Raw genomic sequence first — 7,500 nt, forward strand, 5'->3', positions numbered from 1 at the left:
CGTATGCCCCGATAGGCTTGGTACGCCCCGATATGCGCACGTGTGCCCCAGTAGGGCTCGGTATGCCCCGGTATGTACGCGTGTGCCCCGATAGGCCCGGTATGCCCCGATATGCACACGTGTGCCCCAATAGGGGTCGGTATGCCCCGGTAGGTACGCGTGTGCCCCGTAATGCACGTTTCGCAGATCTCCCCGCATGTCCCGCCCCTATATGTAATACTTACTTACTTACTTACTTTCTTTCTTGCTTGCTTGCTTGCTTGCAATGGTTGGGAGTGCCCGGCATGCCCCGCTGCAGAGACCAAGGGCGCAATGACTTGGCACCGCGGATGCCGGGACTCCGGCACTTCCCGTGGCACTGATGGTTGGTTCCAAAGACAAAAGGCCGTGCAAGGCCACCGCACCGCGGATGATTTTGCTCGTGCTGGCGCCGTTGTGTGGCCAAAGAACATGCGCGAATGCTCGTGTCGGAAGGGTTGGTGTCCTGGCCCCGCGGGTGTCACGAATGCTCGGTTGCGAAGACCATGGGACCAGAGCCATGGCACGTCGGATGATGGCTCCAGCTGGCGCCCCGGCACTTTCTGTGGCATTGATGCTCGGTTTCAAAGACAAACGTGCGCAGGGCCAGGGGACCGCGGATGACTGCTCGTGCTGGCCCCGTTGGGCGGCATTGATGGTCGGTTGCAAAGAAAATGCGCGATTGCTCGTGTCGGGGCCCGGCAAGCCAAGGCCAAGCGAGCCATGGCACGTCGGATGATGGCTCCAGCTGGCGCCCCGGCACTTTCTGTGGCATTGATGCTCGGTTTCAAAGACAAACGTGCGCAGGGCCAGGGGACCGCGGATGACTGCTCGTGCTGGCCCCGTTGGGCGGCATTGATGGTTGGTTGCAAAGAAAATGCGCGATTGCTCGTGTCGGGGCCTGGCAAGCCAAGGCCAAGCGAGCCATGGCAACGCGGATGATGGCTCGCTAGTGCTGGCGCCGTGCACAGTGGCCTCGCACACTCGCCCTGCACGCTTCCCTTGCACGCAGCCTTGCACACTAGCCTCGCATGCGAGCCTTGCACCCTAGCCATGCAAACTAGCCTTGCACGGTAGCCATGCACACAAGCCGTGCACATTAGCCATGCGCACAAGCCCCGCACACTAGCCTTGCGCACAACCCTTGCACACAAGCAATGCACACAAGCCTTGCACTCAAGCAATGCACACAAGCCCTGGACACTAGCCTTGCACACGGGCCTGGCACACAAGCCTTGGGCACTAGCCTTGCGCACTAGCGTTCCACATGAGCCTTGCACACTAGCCTTGGACACTAGCCTTGCACACAGGCCTTGCACACTAGGCATGCTTGGGCGAGCTGATCCCGCATCAAGTCGACGGGTCTAGGCATTCTTGGGCGCAGATCCCGCATCGTCTCGTCGCGTCTGGGCGCAAACACGTCGCGTCTCGTTGCGTCTTCAGAAGTCGTCGCTAACAGCACCTTTGGTTGCCACTGGTGGTTAGGCTGGTTGGTTGCGCAAACCCTATAGGAGGGTGGCATGCTGGTGGGCGTTTTTGCCCGGATAGGCACTAGAATGTGCAGATTTTGGGCGTTTTTGCCTGGATAGGCTAAGGAATGGGCATGCTTTGGGCGTTTTTGCCCGGATAGGCACCGGAATGCTTGGCCTTGGCTTGTCCTAGCAAGGCATTGCTGGGTTGGGCTCCCTTGGCCTTTTGGGCGCCTTGGACGATGTCTTGCGAAGACCATGGGCACAAGGCCATGGCATATGGTGAGGAAAGGGCCACGGTTGCCAAGGTTAGGCACCGGAATGCTTGGCCTTGGCTTGCCAAAGCAGGGCATTGCTGGGTTGGGCTCCCTTGGCCTTCCGGGCGCCTTGGACACTGTCTTGGGAAGACCATGGGCACAAGGCCATGGCATATGGTGGGGAATGGACCACGGTTGCCAAGGCTAGGCATATAGAGAGGAATTGCATTTTTGCCCGGATAGGCACCGGAATGCTTGGCCTTGGCTTGCCATAGCAGGGCATTGCTGGGTTGGGCTCCCTTGGCCTTCCGGGGGCCTTGGACGCTGTCTTGGGAAGACCATGGGCACAAGGCCATGGCATATAGTGAGGAATGGACCACGGTTGGCAAGGCTAGGCATATAGAGAGGAATGGACCACGGTTGCCAAGGTTGCGCAAGTTTTGGGCATTTTTTGCCCGGATATGCCCAAGTATGCCCCGATAGGCCCGTTACGCCCCGGTATGAACGCGTATGCCCGGATAGACTCGGTATGCCTTGGGATACATGCGTATGCCCCGATAGGCTTGGTACGCCCCGATATGCGCACGTGTGCCCCAGTAGGGCTCGGTATGCCCCGGTATGTACGCGTGTGCCCCGATAGGCCCGGTATGCCCCGATATGCACACGTGTGCCCCAATAGGGGTCGGTATGCCCCGGTAGGTACGCGTGTGCCCCGTAATGCACGTTTCGCAGATCTCCCCGCATGTCCCGCCCCTATATGTAATACTTACTTACTTACTTACTTTCTTTCTTGCTTGCTTGCTTGCTTGCAATGGTTGGGAGTGCCCGGCATGCCCCGCTGCAGAGACCAAGGGCGCAATGACTTGGCACCGCGGATGCCGGGACTCCGGCACTTCCCGTGGCACTGATGGTTGGTTCCAAAGACAAAAGGCCGTGCAAGGCCACCGCACCGCGGATGATTTTGCTCGTGCTGGCGCCGTTGTGTGGCCAAAGAACATGCGCGAATGCTCGTGTCGGAAGGGTTGGTGTCCTGGCCCCGCGGGTGTCACGAATGCTCGGTTGCGAAGACCATGGGACCAGAGCCATGGCACGTCGGATGATGGCTCCAGCTGGCGCCCCGGCACTTTCTGTGGCATTGATGCTCGGTTTCAAAGACAAACGTGCGCAGGGCCAGGGGACCGCGGATGACTGCTCGTGCTGGCCCCGTTGGGCGGCATTGATGGTCGGTTGCAAAGAAAATGCGCGATTGCTCGTGTCGGGGCCTGGCAAGCCAAGGCCAAGCGAGCCATGGCAACGCGGATGATGGCTCGCTAGTGCTGGCGCCGTGCACAGTGGCCTCGCACACTCGCCCTGCACGCTTCCCTTGCACGCAGCCTTGCACACTAGCCTCGCATGCGAGCCTTGCACCCTAGCCATGCAAACTAGCCTTGCACGGTAGCCATGCACACAAGCCGTGCACATTAGCCATGCGCACAAGCCCCGCACACTAGCCTTGCGCACAACCCTTGCACACAAGCAATGCACACAAGCCTTGCACTCAAGCAATGCACACAAGCCCTGGACACTAGCCTTGCACACGGGCCTGGCACACAAGCCTTGGGCACTAGCCTTGCGCACTAGCGTTCCACATGAGCCTTGCACACTAGCCTTGGACACTAGCCTTGCACACAGGCCTTGCACACTAGGCATGCTTGGGCGAGCTGATCCCGCATCAAGTCGACGGGTGTAGGCATTCTTGGGCGCAGATCCCGCATCGTCTCGTCGCGTCTGGGCGCAAACACGTCGCGTCTCGTTGCGTCTTCAGAAGTCGTCGCTAACAGCACCTTTGGTTGCCACTGGTGGTTAGGCTGGTTGGTTGCGCAAACCCTATAGGAGGGTGGCATGCTGGTGGGCGTTTTTGCCCGGATAGGCACTAGAATGTGCAGATTTTGGGCGTTTTTGCCTGGATAGGCTAAGGAATGGGCATGCTTTGGGCGTTTTTGCCCGGATAGGCACCGGAATGCTTGGCCTTGGCTTGTCCTAGCAAGGCATTGCTGGGTTGGGCTCCCTTGGCCTTTTGGGCGCCTTGGACGATGTCTTGCGAAGACCATGGGCACAAGGCCATGGCATATGGTGAGGAAAGGGCCACGGTTGCCAAGGTTAGGCACCGGAATGCTTGGCCTTGGCTTGCCAAAGCAGGGCATTGCTGGGTTGGGCTCCCTTGGCCTTCCGGGCGCCTTGGACACTGTCTTGGGAAGACCATGGGCACAAGGCCATGGCATATGGTGGGGAATGGACCACGGTTGCCAAGGCTAGGCATATAGAGAGGAATTGCATTTTTGCCCGGATAGGCACCGGAATGCTTGGCCTTGGCTTGCCATAGCAGGGCATTGCTGGGTTGGGCTCCCTTGGCCTTCCGGGGGCCTTGGACGCTGTCTTGGGAAGACCATGGGCACAAGGCCATGGCATATAGTGAGGAATGGACCACGGTTGGCAAGGCTAGGCATATAGAGAGGAATGGACCACGGTTGCCAAGGTTGCGCAAGTTTTGGGCATTTTTTGCCCGGATATGCCCAAGTATGCCCCGATAGGCCCGTTACGCCCCGGTATGAACGCGTATGCCCGGATAGACTCGGTATGCCTTGGGATACATGCGTATGCCCCGATAGGCTTGGTACGCCCCGATATGCGCACGTGTGCCCCAGTAGGGCTCGGTATGCCCCGGTATGTACGCGTGTGCCCCGATAGGCCCGGTATGCCCCGATATGCACACGTGTGCCCCAATAGGGGTCGGTATGCCCCGGTAGGTACGCGTGTGCCCCGTAATGCACGTTTCGCAGATCTCCCCGCATGTCCCGCCCCTATATGTAATACTTACTTACTTACTTACTTTCTTTCTTGCTTGCTTGCTTGCTTGCAATGGTTGGGAGTGCCCGGCATGCCCCGCTGCAGAGACCAAGGGCGCAATGACTTGGCACCGCGGATGCCGGGACTCCGGCACTTCCCGTGGCACTGATGGTTGGTTCCAAAGACAAAAGGCCGTGCAAGGCCACCGCACCGCGGATGATTTTGCTCGTGCTGGCGCCGTTGTGTGGCCAAAGAACATGCGCGAATGCTCGTGTCGGAAGGGTTGGTGTCCTGGCCCCGCGGGTGTCACGAATGCTCGGTTGCGAAGACCATGGGACCAGAGCCATGGCACGTCGGATGATGGCTCCAGCTGGCGCCCCGGCACTTTCTGTGGCATTGATGCTCGGTTTCAAAGACAAACGTGCGCAGTGCCAGGGGACCGCGGATGACTGCTCGTGCTGGCCCCGTTGGGCGGCATTGATGGTCGGTTGCAAAGAAAATGCGCGATTGCTCGTGTCGGGGCCCGGCAAGCCAAGGCCAAGCGAGCCATGGCACGTCGGATGATGGCTCCAGCTGGCGCCCCGGCACTTTCTGTGGCATTGATGCTCGGTTTCAAAGACAAACGTGCGCAGGGCCAGGGGACCGCGGATGACTGCTCGTGCTGGCCCCGTTGGGCGGCATTGATGGTCGGTTGCAAAGAAAATGCGCGATTGCTCGTGTCGGGGCCTGGCAAGCCAAGGCCAAGCGAGCCATGGCAACGCGGATGATGGCTCGCTAGTGCTGGCGCCGTGCACAGTGGCCTCGCACACTCGCCCTGCACGCTTCCCTTGCACGCAGCCTTGCACACTAGCCTCGCATGCGAGCCTTGCACCCTAGCCATGCAAACTAGCCTTGCACGGTAGCCATGCACACAAGCCGTGCACATTAGCCATGCGCACAAGCCCCGCACACTAGCCTTGCGCACAACCCTTGCACACAAGCCATGCACTCGAGCAATGCACACAAGCCTTGCACTCAAGCAATGCACACAAGCCCTGGACACTAGCCTTGCACACGGGCCTGGCACACAAGCCTTGGGCACTAGCCTTGCGCACTAGCGTTCCACATGAGCCTTGCACACTAGCCTTGGACACTAGCCTTGCACACAGGCCTTGCACACTAGGCATGCTTGGGCGAGCTGATCCCGCATCAAGTCGACGGGTCTAGGCATTCTTGGGCGCAGATCCCGCATCGTCTCGTCGCGTCTGGGCGCAAACACGTCGCGTCTCGTTGCGTCTTCAGAAGTCGTCGCTAACAGCACCTTTGGTTGCCACTGGTGGTTAGGCTGGTTGGTTGCGCAAACCCTATAGGAGGGTGGCATGCTGGTGGGCGTTTTTGCCCGGATAGGCACTAGAATGTGCAGATTTTGGGCGTTTTTGCCTGGATAGGCTAAGGAATGGGCATGCTTTGGGCGTTTTTGCCCGGATAGGCACCGGAATGCTTGGCCTTGGCTTGTCCTAGCAAGGCATTGCTGGGTTGGGCTCCCTTGGCCTTTTGGGCGCCTTGGACGATGTCTTGCGAAGACCATGGGCACAAGGCCATGGCATATGGTGAGGAAAGGACCACGGTTGCCAAGGTTAGGCACCGGAATGCTTGGCCTTGGCTTGCCAAAGCAGGGCATTGCTGGGTTGGGCTCCCTTGGCCTTCCGGGCGCCTTGGACACTGTCTTGGGAAGACCATGGGCACAAGGCCATGGCATATGGTGGGGAATGGACCACGGTTGCCAAGGCTAGGCATATAGAGAGGAATTGCATTTTTGCCCGGATAGGCACCGGAATGCTTGGCCTTGGCTTGCCATAGCAGGGCATTGCTGGGTTGGGCTCCCTTGGCCTTCCGGGGGCCTTGGACGCTGTCTTGGGAAGACCATGGGCACAAGGCCATGGCATATAGTGAGGAATGGACCACGGTTGGCAAGGCTAGGCATATAGAGAGGAATGGACCACGGTTGCCAAGGTTGCGCAAGTTTTGGGCATTTTTTGCCCGGATATGCCCAAGTATGCCCCGATAGGCCCGTTACGCCCCGGTATGAACGCGTATGCCCGGATAGACTCGGTATGCCTTGGGATACATGCGTATGCCCCGATAGGCTTGGTACGCCCCGATATGCGCACGTGTGCCCCAGTAGGGCTCGGTATGCCCCGGTATGTACGCGTGTGCCCCGATAGGCCCGGTATGCCCCGATATGCACACGTGTGCCCCAATAGGGGTCGGTATGCCCCGGTAGGTACGCGTGTGCCCCGTAATGCACGTTTCGCAGATCTCCCCGCATGTCCCGCCCCTATATGTAATACTTACTTACTTACTTACTTTCTTTCTTGCTTGCTTGCTTGCTTGCAATGGTTGGGAGTGCCCGGCATGCCCCGCTGCAGAGACCAAGGGCGCAATGACTTGGCACCGCGGATGCCGGGACTCCGGCACTTCCCGTGGCACTGATGGTTGGTTCCAAAGACAAAAGGCCGTGCAAGGCCACCACACCGCGGATGATTTTGCTCGTGCTGGCGCCGTTGTGTGGCCAAAGAACATGCGCGAATGCTCGTGTCGGAAGGGTTGGTGTCCTGGCCCCGCGGGTGTCACGAATGCTCGGTTGCGAAGACCATGGGACCAGAGCCATGGCACGTCGGATGATGGCTCCAGCTGGCGCCTCGGCACTTTCTGTGGCATTGATGCTCGGTTTCAAAGACAAACGTGCGCAGGGCCAGGGGACCGCGGATGACTGCTCGTGCTGGCCCCGTTGGGCGGCATTGATGGTCGGTTGCAAAGAAAATGCGCGATTGCTCGTGTCGGGGCCTGGCAAGCCAAGGCCAAGCGAGCCATGACAACGCGGATGATGGCTCCAGCTGGCGCCCCGGCACTTTCTGTGGCATTGATGCTCGGTTTCGAAGACAAACGTG

This window comes from Tasmannia lanceolata, unplaced genomic scaffold (assembly GCF_043159265.1).
Source record: "Tasmannia lanceolata isolate RefF3 unplaced genomic scaffold, GAP_Taslan_0.1 ptg000057l, whole genome shotgun sequence".
NCBI classification, from domain to species: Eukaryota; Viridiplantae; Streptophyta; class Magnoliopsida; order Canellales; family Winteraceae; genus Tasmannia; species Tasmannia lanceolata.